At 39.6% G+C, this 25938-nt stretch overlaps 1 protein-coding gene and 1 long non-coding RNA gene across 8 annotated transcripts in view; one reads left to right on the forward strand and one right to left on the reverse strand.

Moving 5' to 3' along the window:
• RBM47 (RNA binding motif protein 47) overlaps nt 1–25938 on the reverse strand; it is a 177237-nt gene that overhangs the window by 13443 nt on the left and 137856 nt on the right. For all 6 annotated transcript variants that reach the window (XM_055434457.2, XM_088836298.1, XM_055434463.2 and 3 more), the window contains one exon: nt 23119–23242. The gene's annotated coding sequence lies outside the window, so the exon portion shown is untranslated. The remainder of the gene's footprint in view (nt 1–23118; nt 23243–25938) is intronic.
• On the forward strand, nt 45–24558 carry LOC129561750 (uncharacterized). Of its 2 annotated transcripts, XR_016037444.1 has the most exons (4): nt 45–393; nt 4665–4830; nt 5628–5739; nt 24306–24558. It is a non-coding gene; the product is annotated as an uncharacterized LOC129561750 (long non-coding RNA). The 2 variants fall into 2 exon arrangements; XR_008687053.2 differs by lacking the exon at nt 4665–4830.

Below are 25938 nucleotides of genomic sequence, written 5' to 3' on the forward strand. Positions count from 1 at the left end.
AGGAGCAGGTACTTCCGCCTAATCAGTACCCCCAACAGCTTTGAAGCATAGAGAACCTGCTGTCAATGTGGGTGCAAATCTCACGTTCTTGAGGCAGTTGGCAACATCTTTTGCTTAATTCCTGCACTGTCAACTCAGATTGATTTCCTTTTAGTTATAGCATTTTACCCCCTTTATTTCTTTGGCAAACAAAGCCTGCTTTCTTTGCTTTCTTTTTAAAGAGGCTTTTTCATTTAGGAAAGGAAAAAGGGCAGTGTGTTTATATTGTTAAGGAAAAAACTGAGGAGGTGTTATTATAGAAGATACAGAACTGTGTGCTGAAGCTTTTTACAGGGAAGAAATGGAATAGCCACAATAACGAAGGACTTGGGCGAAGAACTGTGCGAAGAGCTGGTAAGTTTGATTTTTTCGGTGTCACTCCCTGTCAGCAATTATGAACCATTCATGGATTTGGAATTAGTGCACAAAGAGTTAGATTAGGTTCAGGATGGGGATTTTTGAAACAACAACTATCTGGTAAACTACAGGATAGTTTTCAGAGAACTGTCACATGCATTATCTTATTTGATCTTAATCTCCTTTCATGGTAAGTGATAGTATCATTAGTCCCAATTTGTCTATGCGGAAATAGACTCAGAGAGGTTGAATAAATTACTCATTTCACACAGCAGGTATCAGCTCCTATTGGGACTTGATTTCAAGCCATCTGGTGTTCTTTCTTCTAAACCAGTGCTGGGCAATAGAACTCTCTGTGATGATGAAAAAGCTGTCAGTAGCCACTTGTGGCTACTGAATACTTGAAATGGGACAATTGCAGAGTTTTTCATTTTTTTCTAAAATTAAATAGCCACATAAGTGCAAATCTAAACCATGCCACCTTCACTCCTTCAGAACAGGGCCCTTAGAAATGATTTAAAATTATACAGTGAGATTATCACTAGGAGCTTCTTATTGTGCCTTTGTAAAGAATAGCTCTGATTAGCTTTTTTTTTTTTAATGACGTTTATTTCATTTTTTTGGACTATGAAAGTATTTGAGTAAATTTTATGGAAATTAAGAAAAGTAGGAAAAGAAGTTATTCCTAGGTCGGACACGACTGAGTGACTTCACTTTCACTTTTCACTTTCCACTTTCACACATTGGAGAAGGAAATGGCAACCCGCTCCAGTGTTCTTGCCTGGAGAATCCCAGGGACGGGGGAGCCTGGTGGGCTTCCGTCTATGGGGTCACACAGAGTCGGACACGACTGAAGTGACTTAGCAGCAGCAGTAGCAGTGATAGCCACATAAACTTTCCCATCTTTCTTTTGATAGTTTCTTTGGGGGGAATGGGAGAGGTGGAGCTAGGCTTCCAACAAATTTACATCTGCTGCTTTACTTCATTTTATAAGCATTCCTCCACATTCTTAAAACTGTAAAAATATGATTTATAATAGGAATATGGTTTCATCATTCAACTAAATTTTTTTTTCATTTTTTAAAATTTACTACTGGGAATTCTACACAAGGATATTAAGGGAAATTTCAAGGTTAATTAAGGTACATTTGCTCATCTAAAGAAAAAAAAAAGGAATGATAGGGACACAACAGAATGTATGTTTTTGCCTGCTGGCCAACCAGTACTACTTTGGTTCACCTGCTGAAACATCAAGCAGCGATACAGTTTCATGGGTTAGTGAGTGGCCACTGGACTGATGTTGAAGCTGAAATTCCAATGCTTTGGCCACCTGATGCAAAGAGCTGACTCATTTGAAAAGACCCTGATGCTGGGAAAGATTGAGGTCAGGAGGAGAAGGAGACGACAGAGGATGAAATGGTTGGATGGCATCACCAACTCACTGGAGATGAGTTTGAGTAGACTCCGGGAGTTGGTGATGGACAGGGAGGCCTGGCGTGCTGCGGTTCACGGGGTTGCAAAGAGTCGGACACGACTGAGCGACTGAACCAAACTGAACGGGAACCAGAGTGCATGACTGTGTGTGAATCCTAGCTTGAACACTTCCTAGTTGTATGACCTGAAGCAAGGATATTCAGCTCCTTCATGCCTCAGACTCCCTATCTATAAAATGGGAACGATGATAACAGTATTAATTTTGTTAAGTTTACAAAAGAGAGTTAATACATACAAGCGTTTGAACTGTGCCTGGGAAACTGTAAATGCTCAACAAATGTCAGTTATTGTACTTCATCCAAACTTCTGGGTAAAACTTCAGACCAATTTAGTTTTAGAGTAATTTTGACACTTTCTCAGTTCTTTAAAAACATTTGTTTGATATGGCTGCTATTCTTATTTTTAATTTTCTTTGCTCTTCAGTTCCTTGAAAGCTGTTTTGGCAACATATCCAGTTATTATGAAGCGTTTTTTTCTGGTTTAAATTAGAAAATAATACAGTTCCTGGAGTTTTGTGTTGAAGCAGAAATTTCAGTATCAAATTTGAACATGAAGATCTTTCCCTCCTTCCAAAAGGAAGATGATAAGAAGATTCTTTGTACAAACACATATGCGTTTATAATCTGTGACCTGGGAAGGAAATGCCAGGGATATGTATATATATATATAAACACGTATGAGGGGATTCAAGATCTTAACATGGTTTAACTACATAAAATAGTGACTAAAGTCCAGAGGAATAGTCCTTCTATCTCTTCTGAGAGATGTAGAGTTGACTTTTTCTTAATACTTTCATAATTGTACTTTGAAACTACACTTTAACGTGCACAAAAAGCTGTATAATGCCAGGCTAAGGGAGTCATTTTCAATTCCAGCCCTATTAATTTCACCAGAAAATCTGTTGCTTTCAGTAAGTAGTTATAGCTTATTCTCTTGCACCTGTAAGCTAAGAAAAGCCTTTTTTCCCCTGAGCTTTCATCATCTGGGATAAATGAATCATGTTACCGGCCCCCTTTCCCTTTTTACTTTGGCCCTTAGGAGGTTTGGAATTGAATCTGTCACTTTAGTTTTATAATTGTGTAAGACATTACAGCACACTCTCAGGTTCATCTGATCTTGGCTATAGTTTGATTTTTTTAGTCTCCTATATCCCCAGTGCCATGAATTTAGCTATGTATATTATTCATCTTACTGTTTTCATGTCCTTGGAAGTCATCTCATATAATTTTGTAGTTAGGAGAGGAATAAATGCATATACCCATGAAAAAATATATATATAATTTGCATGCATGAAATATAAATTAGTGTAGTATTTAAATGAACTATTTTTACACTACAGGTACATAAAAGGAACTGAGAACCACAATGAGATACCACTCTGCATCCATTAGCATGCTCTTGTGTGTGTGTGTGCACGCACATGTGCGCGCTCAGTCATATCTGACTCTGTGACCCCACTGACTGTAGCCTGCCAGGCTCTTCTGTCCATGGGATTCTCCAGGCAAGAATACTAGAGTGGGTTTCCATTTCTTCCTCCAAGGGACGTTCCTGACCCAGGTATTGAACCTGGGTCTCCTGCACTGCAGATTCTTCAAGACTGAGCCACTTGGGAAGTCCTAGCATGCTATTATAACCAACCAAACATACAAACTAATGAAGTAAAATAAGTGTTGACAAGAATGTAGAAAAACTGCAATCTTTGCTCATTGCTGGTGGGACTGTAAAATGGTGCGGCTACTGTGGAGAACTGTATAACGGTTCCTCAAGAACATAACAGCTATCATATGATCCACCAATTCCATACTGGGCATATACTCAAAAGAACTGAAAATTGGGACTCAAAACAGATATTTGCACACCATTGATCATAACAGTATTATCCACAGTAGCCAAAATATAGAAACAACCCCGAAGTCCATTGACATGTGAATGGGCAAACAAAGTGTGGCATGTGTACTCAATGGAATATTATTCAGCCCTAAAGAAGGAAAATTCTCACACATGCTGCAGCCTGGATGAACCATGAAGATACCCTAAGTGGAATAAGCCAGGAACAAAGGGACAAATGTTGTATGATTCCACTTTTATGAAGTACCTAAAGAGTCAAATTCATAGAAAGCAGAATGGTGGTTGCCAAGAACTGTGGGGAGGGAGAATGGGGAACTATGGTTTATGGCGTTCCAGTGAGAGATAAGAAAGATCTGGAGAGGGGTGGTGGTGATGGTTGCACATCAGTGTGATGTACTAAATGCCACTGAACATGTAAAAACAGTTAAAATGGTTCTTTGTTATGTAAAGGTTAACACACATAGTGAGAAGGCTCAGAGATGCAAAAAGGATAAAAATAAGATTCTGTAAAGTTTAGGATTTCATTAGAGGCCATTACCAATGGTATATTGTGTTAGTTTAACACATTCAAGAAAATCTTATGGTCTACAAACTCCATTCTTCTTATCTTTATGTCTAAGATGCCATAGTTAAATAAATTACCATGCTGTTTAATGAGTTTTCAAGGTCAAAGGCTTAGATATGTAAAAGATATATGGCTTATTTAATGACTTAAAAGCAGGGGAACTATATAGCATTAGCTGTATGACCCTTCTTTCAGAGATGAAACAGAAACCTTATTACAACTAGACATGCTTTAGACCAGGGCTTGGCAAATTACACCGTGGCCCAAATATAGCCTGCCATTTGTTTTTTTAAATAAAGTTTTATTGGAACAGTCATCCTCCTTTTTCTTTTTTTAAAAGATGGCTCTTTTTCCATTTCAGACAGACTTGACTAGTTCAAGTGGCAGACATGGCTAGTTCAGACAGAGATTGCATGGGCCATAAAGGCTGAAATATTTACTCTCTGGCCAGGTATAGAAGAAGTTTGCCAACCTTTGTTCATGGAGAACATCAATGAGACTAAATAACAAAGATTCTTCTTGCTAAGGTATTACAATCACTTTTCCCTCTGTTTCCTATGCTGAGCAATTACTTAATTTCAGGACCAGTTTTAAAGAGTCTTCTCAAACTGCTTGCCCCCCCACCCCTGCAATTCTAAGCTGTCTTCCATTTAACTACACAGTCAAATTTATGAGACCAGAAGAAAAGACATCTGCTGAAGAATGCTGGGTCAGCTCCTGACACTTATATGTGAACAAAATTTCTTAAGATTTTAAATTCACTCATTCTGCACATATTAATTGAGCACCTGCTGCTGCTGCTGCTAAGTCGCTTCAGTCGTGTCCGACTCTGTGCGACCCCATAGACGGCAGCCCACCAGGCTCCCCCGTCCCTGGGATTCTCCAGGCAAGAATACTGGAGTGGGTTGCCATTTCCTTCTCCAAGGCACGAAAGTGAAAAGTGAAAGTGAAGTTGCTCAGTTGTGTCTGACTCTTAGTGACCCCATGGACTGCAGCCTACGCAGGCTCCTCCGTCCATGGGATTCTCCAGGCAAGAATACTGGAGAGGGTTGCCATTGCCTTTTCCAAATTAAGCACCCACTATGTGCCAAATACCAGTGGCCCTCGTCCTCCTGGAGCTTACCTTGAACCCTGACAGTGTGTCTTAAGAGTCTGTACCACAGCTGCTCTGAGTGACTCCTACCATTGAACTGAAATGATCCATGCAAAGCTCCCAGTGCAGAACTTTGGGCCAAGTGCTCAAGAAATGTTAGCATAAGAAATTTGAACTTAAAAATCGTACCCAGTCTTAAGACTGAGTTAAGAATCTTCCTTGTGTTTACAGAGAAACAAGAGGCTACCCCAGCCAACCTTAAACCAGTCAGAATGAGAAGCCTAGCCTGTGAATTCTGGTGTAGACTGGCATATCGGAGCCTCCCAGATTCCGTTCATAACAGGTAAGTTGTCTGACAGTGTGATTCTCCACTGGTGACATGGCTCAGCCATCCGAGTGTAAGCCTGTTTCTCACCTAACCTTTGGCTATAGCAGTTTGCAAGAGGCTTTTCCAGAAAGAACCTGCAGAGACTTGCGGCACTGGGCTCAAATGGTACTACAGCCCACATGGGTGCCAGATCCCTGGCAGCAGGACCTTCCCCACACAGAGCCATGCTCTCACACACTGAAAACACACTAGTCGTTACTGAAGGCTGCTCTCATTAAACAAACATGGCATTGCATTCAAAACTACTCATTTATTCACAGTTTGGCATGTAAAACAGGAGAATATACTATCGAATCAAGCTATTATTATTTTGAACTATTAGCTAGAATTTTTGTTGTCTTTGTTTTAGGTTGAGTTTGGGCTTGTTAGCGTAAAATAACATCTTGGGGTTAACTCAGGCTTAAAGCAGAAATCATCAAGGATTTGAATTCCCTTAATACTGGTTTAGAGTACCATTCAGTAGGATTTTAAGTTTGAAGTGGGACATTTTTCTTTTGGCCCTGATTCATGGCTTGTGGGATCTTAGTTCCCTGGCTGGGTATTGAACCTAGGGCCCCCAGCAGCGGAAGCATGGAATCCTAACCACTGGACTACTAGGGAATTCTCTGAAGTGGGACATTTTAGAGAGCAAGGGATACACTGTACTTGGAAATATTTCCAGTGTTTACCAACCAGTCTTTACCTGGGATCAAAAGCAGGCATGAGTTTACACTCATGGTAACGGAAACTACCAGTTAACTTTGGGTCACTGCCATGTGTGTGTCTGTGTGTGTGTGTGTGATCAATATGCAATTTGGAATTGGAATTCTTGGGGGAGTTTTATTTGCTCACTAATAGACACACTGCAACTTGAAGATAATATTCAGTGGTGAGCAGTGTCTTCCAGCACTAGCTGGAATTTAATCCAGTAGAAGGTTTTAGAATTTATTCAAGAGGTAATTCTGGCTCTGTTTGCAGTCAGAGTTCTATTTTTATGTCCCCTTATTTATAACATAAAATGTGTCTTTACTGATAGTCACTTCTTAGGCATGACTCAGCATATACAATGTATAGATATAATAAAATACATACCGTACTGGTGACAGCAAGGACTTTGGAGCTGAAGAAACATGAGTTCAGGTCATGACTGTGCCACTTACCCGCCATGTCATAGGAGGTTCCATGTCTACATCTCTAAGATGGTTCTAGTAATAGCACCCATCCCAGGAGGATTGGTTCCAAGATTAAATGATATTTAATATCACACATGAGGGGGAAAAGAATTGAAGACCAACTTCTACAAAAAGTTTCCAAGATTTGGCCTCACCCTGAGTGGTTATCTTACTGCTCTGTGCCAAGTTACCACCACCCATTAGAGTAAACAGCAGAGCAGACACTCCCACCACCGGGCAGGCCTCTGGGCATGAGGACAGGTGGGCAGGCCTCTGGGGATAGGGACATTTCTGTTACCCCAGAGCTTGAACGTATAAGAGCAGTTCTGCGCAAAATGGAGGCAGGATACTTGGAAATTACCTGGGGACCCAAACAAAAAGCTGAAGCACAGCAACCTTTTCTACCTCGGCCAGCAACCTTGTGCTATTTGAAGGCATGGCCCTTGGGACACACAAAAATCCTCCCATGATTCTCTTTTATTTAGGGAAAATCCTGGAAGGATAAAGAGGCCCTAAAATAGTGGCACTCTGGGCCATACCTTCTGTCAGCTCCTGGCTTATTCTGAGAAGAGTTAATTCATAATGGGTCTTCAACTGCACTGATGCTGGTACAGATTTTGTTACGGTAAAGCACATCATTTGGTGAATGACTGATAAACAGGTGAAAGCTGAGAGGTTCACTTTTCCCAGGCATTTCTATCAACATATCCCTGAAATGAGGCACTTACTTGGCTGTGGGTTCCCAGGGACATTGGCTGTGTACCAGAAGAAGGGTAGAACCACCTGCCCCAGAGGGGTGGCGTGGGGGAACTTTCTGAGAGATTTTGGCAGCATATAAATACCCATTAAGTATCTGCTATCTGTACTCAGCCATTAAAAAGAATGAAACAATGCCATCTGCAGCAACATGGATGGACCTGGAAATTTTCTTACTGAGTAAAGTGGGTCAGGCAGAGAAGGAGAAATATCATTTGACATCCCTTATACCTGGAATCTAAAAAAAAAAAAAAAAATTGATACAAATGAACTTAACAGAACAGAAAGAGACTCACAGAGGTAGAGAACTAACTTATGGCTGCCTGGGGGCAGGGGAAGGGATAGTTAAGGAGTTTGGGACAGACATGTCTACACCGCTATAGGTAAAATGGATAACCAACAAGGACCTACTGTATAGCACATGGAACTGTCTGTGCTTGATGTTATGCGGCAGCCTGTATGCGAGGGGAGTTTGGGGAGAAAGGGCACATGTATATATAGGGCTGAGTCCCTTCATGCTCTGCTGTTCACTTGAAACTGTCACACTGTTAATTGGCTATACCCCAATACAAAACAAAAAGTTAAAAAGAATATGCTATCTGGTTAGATAAGCATTACACACGTATACTTCTTTCTTAACAGGTCGATGGGTAATGTTGAAAAAAAAAATGAAACCTGCAAATTTGGACACATCTGCTTCCTGAATTAATGTTCTCCCAAGCTGTGAACAAGCAGTAGAAGGGAATTCTAGTTTCACCTCCTATCTTGGCTCTTCTGACCTACATATTTGAGGGATCTGGCTCAGAACAGAAAGGTTGACAGGCCCACAAATACTGGAGAAGACAAGGAAAAGCAGTGATGGCTTGTATCATAATAGTAGCTTGAATGTATATAGTGTTTGGCCATTTAGAAAATTATTTGATGTATGTAATTTAATTTCCTAAAATCCAGAATTTAAGCTGCAAAGGAACCCTGGGTGTCATTTAACCCAGAGTTTCTGAACTGGATTCCCTACTGCCATTGTGGGTGTGATAATTCTCGGTTTGGGTGGAGGAGCTCTCCTATAGACTGTAGCATGTTTCATAGGATTTCTGCTCTCTGCATTCCCAACCCCCTCTACATGTGACAACCAGAAACGTCTCCTGAGAGGCAAAACTGTTCCTTGTTGAGAATTACTGATCGAGTCTACCTTGGAGTCATAAACAGATTATACACTTACACATGTGTTTTGCTTTAGTTGTGTCCGACTCTTTGTGACCCTAAGGACCGTAGCCCACCAGGCTCCTCTGTCCATGGTTTCTCCAGGCAAGAACACTGGAGTGGGTTGCCATGCCCTCCTCCGGGGGATCTTCTGAACCCAGGGATCGAACCCAAGGCTCCCGCACTGCAGGTGGTTTCTTTACCACGGAGCCACCAGGGAAGCCCATATACTTACACGTGAGAGGTACCAATGAAATAGTATCTCCACACTCAGCCTGGGCTTGGTGTCTTGACCTGGCTCTTCCTGTCAAGGCTATCAAAACTGAGACATGTGCAAGAGATTTCAAAGGTCCAAAGCAATGTCTCTTTGATTCAAAACTACTCAAATTAATTTGGTTGGAAACCGATCAATTTAATTTTTCAAAGCAAAGAACTACCACCATAAAGCCCTGTCACACTGATTCTGTTGTTAGACTGACTTGCCATCCAGCAAACTGACAGGCCTAGATCACACAAATACCACTTTTGCAATCAGGCTAAGGATCTGCCAAGCTATAGAAATGCCTTATTAAATTCAGACCCCTTGGCTTCATGGACATGTGAAAACTGCTGACAGTCTGGTTTTTAAGACTTTTTTCTGGTGTCACTGCTGGTTTCTAATTATGTCAAAAGCTTCACTTAAGATTCAGAATTCTGTTTTTTGACATGCTATAAACAACCATTGCCCCTGGAACACAAGTCAATTCACTGATACTAGAATCAGCCTCTGTACCCCTTAGGCAGAAGGCAATGATCTGATAAAATAGATGCTCGAACAATGTTTGTGCATGCATTCATTCAGTCACTCACATATTCATTCATTCGAACACTTGCTGATTGCCAGGCTGTGCTAGGTGCTTGGTGATGCGGTCGTGAACGCTGCACAGTCCTTGGGGTTCCCAGCCTAGCAAGAGTGGACGAAGAAGGAAGGAGTGAAGAGAGGGCAGAGCAAACACCATGAGCAAAGATGGGCAGCCACATAAGGTTATTTAACCCCAGGACTTCCCACGTGGTGCAGTTGATAAAGAATTCGCCTGCCAATGCAGGAGACGCAAGAGATGCCGGTTTGACCTCTGGCTTGGGAAGATCCCCTGGAGGAGGAAATGGCAACCCACTCCAGAAGTCTTGCCTGGAAAATTCCATGGACAGAGGAGCCTTGCGGGTTACAGTCCATGGGGTTGCAAAGTTGGACATGACTGAGTGCGTACACACACACATAGGAGATCACGTATGTTCTTTCAACAAACATTGAGTGCCAAAGGTATGATCATAGCTTTGTAAAGTTTACAAGCAACAATGGATTGTGGGTCAAAACAGAACCCAAAGAGTGATCCAGCTTTAACAGGTGGGTGAGGACTGAAAATCTGCATATCTGGCTAATTATATTTAGAGACAGATGGAAATTCTGCAAGGGTAATTCACCTTATCCACCTACACCTAAAATTACATTATCATATATTGAATGCATGACTGCAAATATAATACCCAATGATGCTGTAATAGAATGAATTAATTAAAATCATGAAGATCAAAATCAATTTTATCAAGCATCTTTATAAGCCAGACACTTGGCTCACTGCTATTTTACCGCAGTGGGATGATTTCAGAGGAGGACTGTATTCCACAGCATCTCCGGCATTCCTGGGAAAGTGGTTGGAGAGTGTTATTTCCCTCATATGCTAAGAAGAGAGTGGCATAAAAGAGAATAGATGACTTACATGCAACTTAAATGCAATAGATGACATAAATTCCCTGGAGGGAAGGAGATGGACTAGAAATAATCTCGTACAAAATTTCTGTAATTTATGGTTTAAAAACTCTTGAGCACTACTGTATGCATAAGATACCTTAAGGAAGTTATCTGATTTTTTGAGATGTCCCGGTGAGATGAAGTTTAAAATGTGGGCTTTAGATCAGGGAATCTGCAAACAGGCAGAGGGCCAGATTCAATGCTGTGGCTATTCTTATAGAGACTTGTTGGACTCAATTTGTTTACATATTGTCTATAGCTGCTGCTCTGCTATAACAGTGAAGTTGAATTGCTGCAGCAGAGACAGTATGGCCCACAAAACCTAAAATATTGACTGTCTGGCCCTTTCTAGCAAAAGGCCTGCTCTCTTGGGTCAGATTTCCTGGGTCTGAGCCCCAGCTCTTTAACTGTGAAGCCGTGTGACAGTGATGTAGTTATTTATTTCAAGCCTCTGTTCCTCACCACCCTCATCTGCAGAATGAGACTGGACTGGTGGTAACAGTCACCATCTCAAGGCATCAGTGTGAGGAATAAATTAGATAATAATACCAAGTCCTCAGGACAAAGCCAAGGATACAGTAAGAATTTGATAAACGTTAGCTATTATTGCCTCCTTTTTAAAGATTAGGAACTCGAGGCTCAGAGTGATCGAATAACTTACCCAAGACCGCTCAGAATTGAAATTTAGCTGATGACAAAGCCCAGGGTCCCTTCTGCCATGGTAACTCTCTTTGCTATGTTCTTAGTAAAAGCAGACTTAACTGCAGCCAGTGTTTACAGAGTACAGCTACTATCAGTGAGAGACGGACCTTGGTTGCCAGAGTTGAAGGAAACTCAAGCACAGATGTACAGTAAAACTGTCGGAAAACCATTCCTTTCTCTAACACCAAATGCCTCATTGCACCACCGCCCCACTTCCCCCACCCTTTAGAGAGTGCTGCAAACTTCCATAGCCTATTTCTCGCCCTTTATAAAATAGTTAATAGGTTCAAATTCGACTTTTTAGACTTAAAAAAGAACTATTAAATGCTTAAATGGAAATGTTTAAGGACTAGAATTCACATAATCCAAAATGTTCAAGTGAGAATATGGGACTATGATATAGCAGTGGAAATGGGGGCTACTCGCCCAGGCTCTGGAATCAGACCTAGCTTCATACCCTGGCTCCACCACTTGAGAAGCAAGTGTTGTCACACCAGCCATTTAATCTCCCTAAGCCTCAGTTTCACCATCTATAAAATGGTGATAATTCACCTCACAGTGTTGTGAAGATTATGTGAGACAATGCATAAAAAATACTTAGAAAAGTACTTGGTTATATTAAGTGCTCAAATTTATTATTTTGTATTTTATATGCTATATGATTTTTAAATAATCATTTCAGTTGAGCAAAATAGATATTTTTCAAGGATGTACTCTTGGGAGTACAGCCCTGTGTCTAAGTCACACCTAAGAATCACAAATTTTCTGCTTGACAATATAATTTTGAAACTAAATAATCTGAAGGAATTTACTCCCAGATTTTTGTGGACAAACGGAAAGGGAACTTCTATAGCAATTACCTTCTATATTGATATAGGAAACGCATCATTATAACCACACATCTCACATGTGGTTAAAACGATGCCTTTTTCAAAGCTAATGATTATGCAAAAGAGCAAGTACTGTATTCTTTTTGATATTTGTTCACTTGTGTATTACATTTTTACACTAATGCTTTGTGTCTACCCACTGAATGTAGTTGTAAATACTGTTTATTAACTATGATATATTCAAATTACCACTGCAAGTTTAAGAAAGTTACATGGGAGTAATATTCACAGAAAAGTTTCATGTGCCAGCATTGGAATATATGTACTGGTGGTTTGATGGATGGTAATTTTTATCATAAAAATATTCTTTAATTTGCAAAGGGATTTATCACAGAGTTCCTTTAGCTAGGAAGTCCTCTGTGTCATCTAGAATATGATTCAAGTTATTGAAAAATTCATCTCTCTATATATATGTCTTTCCTGAATATACCTTCCCTATATCGATACAGACCTATAACACTATGTCAAAATATCGGTCCCATTTTTTTGATGGAGAAACTGGATAATCATGCTCTTAAACTCAAAATCACAATTACACAGTGATAAAATGGGAATCACAATTTAATAAAGGAGCTTCATCTTTGGGAGTACAGTCTCTAGTTTAAATTCTGTTTGATAAATGGTCCATTTATCTTCAAGACAAATCTGGACAGTCCAGATATAGAAGATATATATATATATATATACACACATATTTTAGAGTATACACATATACATTTTTTAGAATATATATATTATGTATATATATTCTAAAATTTGTGTATAAAGAGTATTTTTCGTTTGTTTCGTTTCTTGAATTTATACCAAAATAGATTTCCCAAACATAAGCGTATGTAGCTTTATGATGGTGTGTAAATGCTCTTCCTTTCCCCCAGTTTCAAAGTATATTAGCAAGTGGTAGTTATATAGTAATAGTATGGCTATTATTATTGTGCCATATTATACATGAGTACATGCTCTATGGGTTATGTTCTTTTGTTACCTTCTGGTGGTATGTCAAACCGTAGTATATAAGAATGTCATAGGTCTCCTTGTAAGAAAAATGACAAATTGCCTGTTCTGAAACAAAGGCTCTAAGATGGAGTGACATAGACAAACATTAGTTTCAGTTTTAGGTGTGACCTTCTGATTTTGTTTGGTTAACATTAGTCATCTCAGTTCTGACTAGGGAACAGTATCTGCCAGCACAGAAAAAAATCAGATCCTGTTTAATGTTGATGTTCTTGTATTTCATTGACAAGTATCCCAAGGTACTGCTGCTGCTGGCTGCTGCTAGGCACTAGTCACAGTGAAATAGAAGTTGGCCAGAAATACTCTCAACATTGATTAAGCCATGGGTTACTTTCTTCTACAAATATTTAAGTTGAATGTGGGGTATTTTTGAAGTTAAAAATATTTTCAAATACCACAGCAATATGACTATAATAGGCTCTTTATGAGAAAACATATAAAAGGAAGTAAACCTTCTAGTGGGAGGCAGAGACAATATGCATTAAAATGCAGCTTTAAACTAACCCACAAATTACATTTTCTTTTTATCCACTGAACATTTAAATGTTATTCTCCCTTAACTAACTTTCTAGCTTTGTTCTTCCTCTGGTGATACTTGGTTTATTATTATTTTTGCATATAGTGAAAAACAAAAATGATAGTTTAAAAAACACGTGCTTCTAGCAAAAGTATGCCTAAAGTTAAACCCTAGTATTCAGTAGCTTAATTCTTGTTATAAAAAGCTGGACTCTATTAGAAATGGGGCCATTTGAGAGAGGGCCCTTTGTAACAGAAAAAGTAAAATTAACTTCCTACTGTGAAGTGATTGTAGACAGTTTAGCCTATTTCCACTTTATTCTACACTGTTTGAAATGTATTAGAAAAAATAAAGAAACATAGTTTATTTCATTATCTATCATTGAAGCTTTTCAAAGGCAGAGACCTTAATTGGTATCCCCAGTGCCTAGCACAAAATGAAGAAATGTTTCAGTAAAGGAAAAGAATTAATGAAAGAACCAACAAATGAGCACTGTCTTTTATAAGAAATGTAGTAAATTAAAGCTTGAAAAAGAATTGTAACATTTTATATAACTACCAGTAAATTGCTTTGGATATCCTATTTATATTTAACTTTTGTGTTTACCTGCATTAGGAACTATGTACAAATAGCCATACAGAGTATTGTCCAGGGAATAGATAGGGGAAATTCCCTGGCAGTCAATGGCTAGGACTCCACACTCTCACTACTGAGGGTCTGGGGTCAACCTCTGGTTGAGGAATTAAGATTCCACATACCACAAGCCACCAAAAAAAAAAAAAATGAATGGCATTGTTGTTTCTGTTATTTAGTTGCTAAGTCGTGTCCGACTCTTTTGAGACCCGCATGGACTGTAGCCTGCCAGGCTCCTCTGTCCATGGGATTTCCCAGGCAAGAATATTAGATTGGGTTGCCATTTCCTTCTCCAATGGATCTTTCCAACCCAGGGATTGAACCAACATCTCCTGCATTGGCAGGTGAATTCTCTAACACTGAGCCACTAGGGAAACCCCAGCTTTGGCACCGGAGCTGGCATTTCTAATACATAGCTCAGGCATCAGCAGGGTCAAGGGGAAAAGCCCCACCAATCACTGATTGATGGACTATAGCCAAGGCTCCCAAGAGTCTTCTTAGAAAGCAGGCACTAGTCAGGCAGTTGGAGAACTTCTGTGATTTTTTTTTTTTTTTGCCTGAGCTGATATGCTTAGCTTCTACTATATTGTCTCAGAGATTTGGTAGAGATTTTATGCTGCCACAAGGAAGTAGACACAAAACTACCTGACCATGAGGGCAGTTTCCAAACGCTCTTTTATGTGCGGGTATCCTGAAAGGTTGGGTGTTACAGTGCTTGAGCTCACATACTGTTGTAGGGTCCTTTTCCCCCTGGCATTTCTCTGCTCCTGGGCAGTTCTCTCCCATGCAGTAGTGAGTCCTGATGACTTGGAAGAGAAATCACAAACTAATCTGATACTGGATATAATACAGAAGTTCATAAACGTCCGCACAGGAAATCTCCACGATCCAGTAGTGTCACTTATCTTGCCGCAAAGGCAAGCCCAGCCTCTTGTTCAGGGGGTAAGAAATGGGGAAGCAGCACTGGATCTCTGGTCTTTGGGGAGGGGAAAAAAAAAGTACTACTGCCATTTTTCCTATTCATATTTCTTTCATCTTTTCTTTTTCTTAATTATTTTTTTCTCTTTCTCATCTTAAATTGTCACTTTATATTCCTGGTTTTCAAATGTAAATACATGGTTAATAAGTACTCCAGATGATCATATAGGACTAGAGTGATGCTACTGTCTGATTAGTAGCTGTTTGCTTTAATTCTTGTTTAAATAACACACACCTTTTTACCGAGAATTCACCATTTGAACAAAATGTGGTAACATATGGTTTTAAACTAGGGAAAGGAGAAGAGTTTGTCATTTATGAATTATTTAAATGCTAAATGTCTAATTTTTTTTCCAAGGTAGAATTTTCAGGTTTGGGGGAGGAGAGGGAAGTTGTTCTATTCTGAGGAAAGATATATTTTAGAAGGAGGGAAAGTGGGGGGGCGGATGGAGGAGAACCAGTTTTCCCAGTTTCTATAATTTAACTAGGCAGTTAAAGTTAGTTGGAAATTTACATAAAAGTTACAAAGACTATAAATGCTACACAGAAATCAAACTATATTAGTTAAACCTATGAAATACAGACTGAAATTTAAGAAAGGAAATGTGCAGAAGCTTATATCCAGAGTTTCCCTGAACTTAGGGTGTTTAGAATGAAAGGGTCAAGTGTGAGGAAGTTTATGATTTTTCAGATATAATAAACTCTGGGACTGTTGTTTAAGACATAATTGCTGTTCATGCCTCACACGGTCTGTACTTTTCTTGTGTGCACTCGGAGTTAATATTTCAACTGAAAAACTAGCATACCAGCAAAAACGTCTCTGATTTGAGCTAGTCGTTTATTCCCAGTCTCACAGGAAAAGACTGGATATTCTCTGAGTTAATAAAGTGTGAAATGACTTTATTGCTTCAGGGGAAATACACTATATCAGTCTTGCAAACTGTTTTTAGAAAGCGCGGCTTAGTCAAACCAGAAAATTTAATAGGCTTAGTTATTTCTTTTTTCTCCAAATTGCCTTTTATGGCACAGAGAAGATGAAGACCTACAGCAGCAGTTTATCTCTGTAAACCAGTCGCCCTGAAAAACAAGAGGGGACAGACTGGGTCAGTGTGTTTCTCATAGGTCCTGAAGTCCGTCTTAGTAGATTTATCACTAATTTACTTGAGATTTGGAGGCCTAATTGCCAATCCTGGGTTCTGATGTAGAGTTTCTAATTCACGTGTGTGTGCATGTGTGCTCAGTCACTTCAGTTGCGTCTGACTCTTTGCAACCCTATGGACTGTAGTCCACCAGGTTCCCCTGTCCATGGGATTCTCCCAGCAAGAATACTGGAGTGGGTTTCCATGCCCTTCTCCATGGAATCTTCCTGACCGGGAATTGAACCCTCATCTCCTGCGTTGCAGGCAGATTCTGGGAAGCCCAATTCATCTGTAGAATCCTGCAACTATGAGTTATGTGAGTGGGGTGCTGTTATCTCCAAGCCCATCAGAGCAGCCCGCCCAGGGAGGACCTTTGGTCCTGGTGATACTGGGTGAGGCAGCTTACATGGCCTGGTAGTTTCTTCTTACTTCTCAAGATTCTGCAAGTAAAGGCTAAGCAGACCTTCACATTTTACACTGTAAGCACTTTTAGGTTCTGTCCACTGCAAAATAGAACTAGGATGATTGTTTGGAAAACACAGTTTGCCCACATAACTGTGGTTAATCTAGTCTGATTTTTCTAAAGCAGCACAGAGAGAAATTTATTTTTGTATGAACGTAAATAAAAATTTGCTGTAGCCTACACTTCACAGCCACATCTAGTATCCAGTGTGGAGTGACCTCACTGTTTCCCTCTGCTGCCATATATGTGTATATATATAACACACACATAACACACGCTCCCTTTTTCCTTCTTACCCTAAAACACTATCTGCTTCTGCTATTCTGTTGTTGGGGATTTCAGCAAGCATGTTTACATCAAAATGCTTGCTGATCCTGGCCATTGCCTCATTGCTCTCACTGCTGTATCCTAGTTACGGGAGGTAAGCCAGCTGAGCTGTTAGTTTTCCAACCACTTCAGCTTTCTCTCACTTGTCTATTGGGAAACCACCGAAGCCTAAACTGGAAGGCAAAGTGAGTGAGGATGAGTATATGCAGGAATATGTGTGTCAGTACCTTAAATGACACATGTCATCAGTAAAACATGGTGGGATTGAAAAGTACCTGTTTACAAGAAGAACCCTGACGAACCCTGACTCTTATCATACACTATATATAATAACTGACTCACAATGGATCAAAGATATAAATGTGAAAAGCTAAAATGATAAAACTCTTACAAGAAAATATGGAGAAAAAGATTTATCACACTGGATTTGGCATTGATTTCTCAGACATGACACTAAAAGCACAGGCAAAAAAAGAAAAAAAGTGGGTAGACTGGGATATAGCAAAATGAAAACTTTTGTGAACCAAAGGATACTATCAGCAGAGTGAAAAGGCAATCCATGGAATAGGAGAAAATAATTTCTGAAAATATTAAGGAATTAATAGCCAGTGTATATAAAGAACTCCTAAAATGCAACAATAACAAAGCAAACCAACCAACTTAAAAATAGGCAAAGGAATAAACAGGCAATTCACCAAAGATGATACACAAATAGCTAACAAGCATAAGATGCTCAACATCACTAACCATTCAGTTCAGTTCAGTTCAGTTCAGTCACTCAGTCGTGTCCAACTCTTCGCGACCCCATGAATCACAGTATGCCAGGCCTCCCTGTCCATCACCAACTCCTGGAGTTCACTCAAACTCATTTCCATCGAATTGGTGATGCCATCTATCCACCTCATTCTCCGTCATCCCCGTCTCCTCCCGCCCCCAATCCCTCCCAGCATCAGAGTCTTTTCCAGTGAGTCAACTCGTCGCATTAGGAGCATGCAAATCAAAACCACAGTAACATATAGCCACAATAACATACCACTTCATACTTATAAAGATGTCTATTACTTAAGACAAAACAAAACAGAAATAAGAGTTGACAGTAATGTGGAGAAATTAGAACTCTCGTGCATTGCTGGTAAGAATACAAAATGGTGCAGCTGCTATGGAAAAGTTCCTCAAAAACTTTATCACATGATCTACTAGTTCCACCACTGAGCTGGTGGGACTAGTTCCAAAAGAATTGAAAGTAGGGATTCAAACACATATTAGCACACCCATGATCATAGCAGTTTTAGTCACATAGCCCAAAGGTGGAATTATATGTTCATCAGTGCATGAATGGATAAACAAAATGTGGCACCTATACAAAATAAGAGTATTATTTAGCCTTTTTTAAAGGGAAGGAAATTCTGAAACATACTACAATGTGGATGAACCATAAAAACTTAACACTAAGTGAAACATACTAGACCCAAAGGATAAATGTTGTACAATTCCTCTTACATGAGACTAGCTGGAGTAGTCAAATTTATGGAGACAGCAGATAGAATGGTGGTTGCCAGGAGCTGGGGAGAGGAAGTAATGGAGTGTCATTGTTCAACAGGTACAAAGTTTTAGGACAGGAAAATGAGATAGCTCTAGAGATAGATGATGATGTTGTGATATTTGCACAACAGTGGAAATGCATTTAATGTCCCTGAACTGTACACCTAAAAATGATTACAGTGGTAAATTTTATGTCATGGATATTTGACCATGAAAAAAAGAAACAAATAAAAAAGAGTCATGGAAAACCAGCAGAATTAGTAAATGGAATAAAAAGGAGGAAGGGATGCAGGGTTTTAAGAGAAGATGGAAAAATTATTAGAAAAAATGATGTTCTAGATTATGCAGCGTTTTCTTCATGCTTATGATTCAAATGGTAAAGAGAGAAAACTGATCAATGTACTGGCTTATCAACTGAGACTTTTCAAGTGTGTGAAATCTAGTCTAAAAGTGTCCTTGTTCTAAGATTAAGATTAGAGTTAGTCTGAGGTACTACTACAATTCCTTCATGCTTTTAGATATTGTGAGCTGTTCCAACATATGTGTAATTTTTTTTCTAAGTACAGGACAAACCGATACTACAAGGTGACACAAAATCCTAGTAGAAAGGAAGCCAGCAAATATTTCTATCTACTGTGTGTTAAAATGGAAGGGACAGTCTACTCCAAAGAGAGGGCTCAATGGCCAATGGCATACTTTCTTCCAAAGTTTGGTCCAGTCTTCCTGACATTGCTCAGTAGTTGAGTCAAACCATTTTAACATTTCTGGTAGGTGTAAGTGGTAATGGTGAAGCATAACTAAATATTCATGAGCTTATTTACTCCTTAAACCTGTTAGATGTCTTCCAATGTTTGAGAATCTGATTAAATTTATGAACAGTATTAGTATAGACTTTCAGTGTGTCTTTGCTGAGGTGGGTGGCAATTGGTAAGAATGCTGATTAGACAGAACTAGTCTGTAGAAACTATCACTTTAAAATTCTAGTCGTGTGAATGTATGCTAAGTTGCTTCAGTCATGCCCAACTCTTTTGTGACCCTATGGACTGTAGCCCTCCAGGTTCCTCTGTCCATGGGATTCTCCAGGCAAGAATACTGGAGTGGGTTGCCATGCCCTCCTCGAGGGGATCTTCCCGACCCAGGAACTGAACTCAGGTCTCTTATGTCTTCTGTATTCCATTCCGTCGCTCAGTCGTGTCCGACTCTTTGCGACCCTGTGGACTGTAGCCTACCAGGCTTCTTCGTCCATGGGATTCTCCAGACAAGAACACTGGAGTGGGTTACCGTTTCCTTCTCCAGGGGATCTTCCCGACCCAGGGATCGAACCCGGGTCTCCCACATTGGAGGCAGACGCTTTAACCTCTGAGCCACCAGGGTCTTCTGTATTGGCAGGTGGGTTTTTCACGACTAGCTCCACCTCTACAAATCTCTGTGAAGCCCACTGACCATTCTTTTGAGATATATCTATGATTTTAAATCCTAATGTGAAAGAATCCAATCTGTCCATATATGTGGTGGTATGAACATTGTCTTATGTAATGTTTGAGTATGGGGAAGGCGAAGGTCCTCGGCCTTTGCTATAATATCTATTACTTATGACTTAAAGATGTTAGAGTTAAAAGAAACCTTAGAGGCTATCTTGAAGGATTTTCCTATTACTTTTACATTTAAAAATAAGATTAACTTGCAACTCCCCTGGCAGTTCAGTGATTAAGACTCCACACTTCCAATGCAAGGGGTGAAGGTTTGATTTCTGGTGGGGAAACTAAGATCCCACATGCCACGTGATATGGCTAAAGAAGTAACAATAATAAAAATAAGTAAATAAAAATATGATTAACTTGAAATTTTTTCCTAATACTTGATGCAAGCAAACTTTTTTTCTCTTACAGAACTGCTGCATTGCCAGAAAATGGAAGTTAAACACATCATGTTGTTCACAGTTTAGATATCTTTATTGCTGTTTTCACTACCTGTGTACTAATACATTTTTACTAAAAACTACCTCATTCTTTGTATGTGTGTGTACTCAGTCGTGTCCCACTCTTTGCGACCCCATGGACTGTAGCCCGCCAGGCTCCTCTATCCATGGGATTTCCCAGGCAAGAGTACTGGAGTGGGTTGCCATTTTGTTCTCCAGGGGATCTTCCCCCACACAGGGATCAAACCCAAGCAGACACTCTTTAGATATAGACAAATTGAACCTCTCACTTTAAAAAAGAAGAAACAGGTCTTGATAAGTTGTGACCCATCCAAGTTTAAGTATTTTTGTTTGTTGTTTGTCTGGACTCACCAACTGAATGTCTGTTCTTGTAGACAATGAAAAGACCTTTTGTTCCCTGGAAGCAGGTGGAACAGAGATGAACACAAGTGGTGGCATAAATGCCAAGTGAGTGACTGCAAGCCTCACAGGTGCATTCCCCCATGAACAGGTCAGAGGCATCGAGGTGGACACAGCATCAACTGGATGATATTGTCTACTTCAGAGGCCTGGTGTTAGTTAGGGCTGGGCTGGGCCAAGGGAGGGAACAGGCTTATATTTCCTGACCTTCTTAGATCCATTTATGATTTTAAATCTCAGTGTGAAAGAATGCAATCTGTACATGTGTACAGTGGTATGAACATTGTCATATGTCATGTGTGGGGATGGGGATGGCAAGTATACTTTAGTACATTTCTGGAGGATAGTTTGACAACCTCAATTACAGTAGTCATTAAATTAACAGTTCATCCTCCAAAAAAAGTTCATTCTCATTAATTCCATTTATAGAAATTTAACCCAAGAAAATAATCAGAGACATGGGTAAAATTTATAGTCAGGTATGTTCACTACTGTGATATTCAAAGGACAATGTAATGAACATGGATTTATATTTAGTATGTATTTATATGTGATGTAACAAACCTTCAAAAATATGAAAATGGCTATAACAATTACAGCCTAGTTGTAGGCTAGAATATTTATTTCATGTTCTCAACTATGTTAATTTTGTTAAATTATATTTTAGAATATATATGAAAATTTTTAAAAGGGCTTCCCAAGTAGCTAGGTGGTAAAGAATCCTCCTGCCAACACAGGAGATGTGTGTTCCATCCCTGAGTCAGGAAGATCCCCTGGAGAAGGAAATGGCAACCCATTCCAGTATTCTTGCCTGGTAAATCCCATGGACAGAGGAGCCCAGCAGACTACAGTCCACGGGGTCTCAAAAGACTCAGACATGACTTAGTGACTAAACAACAACAATTTTTAAAAACTAAAAAGGAATATACTACAGTGTTAATTGTGGTTCTCTTTGGATTTTCGGATTGTAAGTAATTTTATATTATTCTTTAATTTCCAAGTTTCCTTTAATGAATATGCTCTGATAAAAAGAAAAAATATTTAATTAAAAACAAGTTTAGCTCTCTGTGTCCCTGAAATTAGTGGGCATGTTCAGAACCCAGCCTAGAGGATATGAAAACGGACGTGGTGAGGCAGGTGGGCTGGGGGTAGGAGGGGGGAAGGAGATAGTTGGGCAACCAGTGTCACCAGGAGTTCCTCCCTAACACAACCGTGCTGTCTCTACCTCTCAGAGCTAAGTGAGGGCTGTGGTTATGGCTGGGAGGGCTGGCCGTCCAAGATTCGGGGTGAAGCTGATGCAAGTAACCTCTTTCTTCTATGCCCCCTACCCCTGCCATAGCATACCTAGGATTATCACCCACAGAATAATACCTTCTGTCTGTGGAGAATTATACAGTTGTCAAAGTACATTTATATATATTGTAGTTCACAGGATTACCATGACTTGGAGAGTCTAACATAGTTATTTTTACCTTATATGACAGGTAAGGAAACAGAAATTAGAGGAGGCATACAGATTGATCAAGGACATACCAGTAGCTCTCTAACTTTTACAAAGGACCTTCCTTGAGACAACTCTGAGTGAAATCGCTTGAACTCATTTGGGGGAGGTTGGGGAGCGTGAGGGAGACAGATATAGAAGCAGTAAACAATTTCCCTTAATTCCTAAGATGCTCACATAGCAGCAGCAGTAGCTTCTCATCTTGGGCCTCAAAGATGTAAACTGAGCAAAGAAATAAGGATTTATACTGTTGGTTCAAAATGACTTACCAAATGACTTATCACGTCGTATGTTCTAATGTTGTCAATAAACATACATCTGGTACACACTCTCTATACAGCAGATGTACTGGTTGATAAGAATGAAGACGTATCAAACTTCAGTAAGGTATACTTACCAAAAACCACCAATTCTATTTGTCTGATCCTCTAGACGATGTAGAATAAGAATACACAGGAAGATTCAGGCAGCTTTCTTGGGATTTCTCAGTTCAGTTTTTGGAGTGTCCCGTGAGACAAATCCTAAGGGGTTAAAAAAAAAAAAAAACAACCTGCTAGGAATGTTTTCTATTTCAATAAAATTGTCCATACATGCATTATGAATTTGGGGCCATTTTCTTCAAAAAACTAAACCACTATTACTCTGATTATCATATTCTCTTCAGATCAAGAAACGCAACCTTTTATTCCTCCTCCTATCCTTGAAGAAACAAGGAACAGCCATAAGAAAATGACCAATTGCTTCCATTTGTTGTATTTTCCCCTGTCTTATTTAGAACTGTGCTTCCCCACCCCTGATTCCAAGAGGAACAACACAGCATTTAGCAATGAATACAGATGTAGCTCATATTTTATGCTTATAAATCCACAAGAAGAAGAGGTGGTACCCCTTTAAAGAGATGATACTATCTAGCTCATGGACTCCTCCCATCCCCATTTGGGGGCTTATGTCACACATCACTATGGATCATCACATTCTTTCCTGCTATATCCAGAGGGTCTCAAAAACCAGTGAAACAAGCACTTGAGCCAACCACCAACTGATCAGAGCTGGTATAAAAGAAACTTGTTATTCTGCCCTAAAATGTGTAAGACTCTTTGGAGGATGTTGTTTGCATGGAGTACTACAAAAAATAGGATTTAGAGTCCTAGGATAATCTTGAAAGTCATAATATAGAAAGCATTCAAAAGAAACTTAAGTTCAAGAGAAAGGTATTTTAAAAGGGGATGTGAAAAAATATATATCCTGACCACAAAACTTTTACCTTTATTTCACACCTGGAAATATTAATATAATCTGCCAAACTTCAGGAATTCTCACCTAACTACAGAGGGCCCTCATGAAGCCATCTGAAAACCAGGATGACGGCCCCAATCCAATATGGTTCAGTGGACTTGGAGTACCTAGAAGACTGGGATTTTAATTCTAGCTCTGACATGCTTTGTTCTATGTTCTTAGGCAAATCATTTTACCTGGCTGAGCTCAAGTTTGCTCCCCTGAAGAAAAAGAAAAGAGTTGGATTACTGGTAGTTTTCAAACTGTTTTTTTAATATTTGTTTTGCTTCTTTTTTTTTTTTTTTTTAGGTGTAGCATCCTTTCTTCCACCAAAAATTTACCTCGATACAGAAACAAACTGATAAAACAGCTGGCTAAAGCTGAAGTAAGGGATGATATGGGGAAACATCTCCACCCATTCTGCTCCATCGTCCATCCAGGCTGTGTGGGAACACCATAGGGTCTTTAGAACCACAGAGCACAATTTAGAACCTGCCAATGAAACAGCCTTTTAAGTCAGTTACAGGCTTCCCAGGTGGCAAAGGACCCGCCTGCCAATGCAGGAGACATAAGAGACATGGGTTCAATCCCTAGGTTGGGAAGATCCCCTGGAGGAGGGCATGGCAACCCACTCCAGTATTCTTGCCTGGAGAATCCATGGGTAGAGGAGCCTGGCGTGCTGCAGTCCATGGGGTCACAAAGATTTGTACACGACTGAAGTGACTTAACATGCACGTACATAGTCAGTTACAGCTCCAAAATTATTCCACCATAACTATCTTTTTATTGCAGTGACTGGCAAGGCACTCAATGGGATCCATAACATTATAGGAACACAAGCAGTAAAACTAAGCCATGAACTGGCTTTAATCCTAATTATTAATGATCTACTAAAAATAAAGCCACACCCTCAAATAAATCATAGAATAATTGCTGTTAAACTCTGTACATCTCAAAGCATATAACCCTCACCTTTCTTAAACGCTGCATCCTAGGTAATACCTAATGATCACCATCACAGTGTATGATAAAGAACAATAAATGTGGAAATTACAAGGTGTGTCCTGAAATTAATTCTGCCCTGTCAAGACAACAGGAGTTTATACTCCTGCACTATTCATTTACTATTTAAGTGAATCCTGACAAACTTACTCAACTTTTCTGGGCCTCAGTCTCCATATCCATAAAGTGGAGCTAATTCCTTGTGGGACTGTATGGCGAACAGAGAAAATACTTAAAAAACACTATTCCTGGCACATAATATTGGTGCAAAATTGTAAGCTTTCTCTCTATAATGGCAAATATTTCCCTTTGAAAAATAATATCATGGTAATGGATATGCAAACTCTATGAAGTGGAAGCAAATTATTAATATATAAATGAAATTGTAGATTTTACATAGTTTGGTGCTAAATCTTAATGATGGAAAGGATCACTGAAATGCCTCTCATGGCAATTCAAGTAACAGAAAATTTCCCAGGGGGGGAAAAATACTTAGGACTATTTATTTACTGAAAAACCTGATTTTCCAGAATGACTCCAAATATGTCATTTCATAAATATTTTAATATTCGGTTCAGTTCAGTCGCTCAGTCGTGTCCGACTCTTTGCGTTATTTTATCATGAAAATCTTCAAGCAAAACCCTCATGCCACTTTTTTCCTGTCACTCTACACTCATCCTGACACAATATTGGGTCTCCTGGGGCACCCCATTTAAGAAGTCCATCTCTAGTATAAATCCTCCACTTTACTATGGAGTAAACTGTCTTACTGACGGTCACATAAGATTTGTGGGGAAGTTCCTAGAGAAACAAAATAGTTTCAGGATAGAAACTGGGTTAATGCATTCACTCCAACCCTTCACTCCTTGTTCTGTGAAAAAGCTACAGATAGTGTCCATTATAGGTTTCCTGGGTGGCACTGGTGGTAAATAACCCACCT

Source organism: Moschus berezovskii, chromosome 5 (assembly GCF_049115385.1).
Source record: "Moschus berezovskii isolate FMDL1 chromosome 5, NW_MosBer_1.0, whole genome shotgun sequence".
Classification (NCBI taxonomy): domain Eukaryota; kingdom Metazoa; phylum Chordata; class Mammalia; order Artiodactyla; family Moschidae; genus Moschus; species Moschus berezovskii.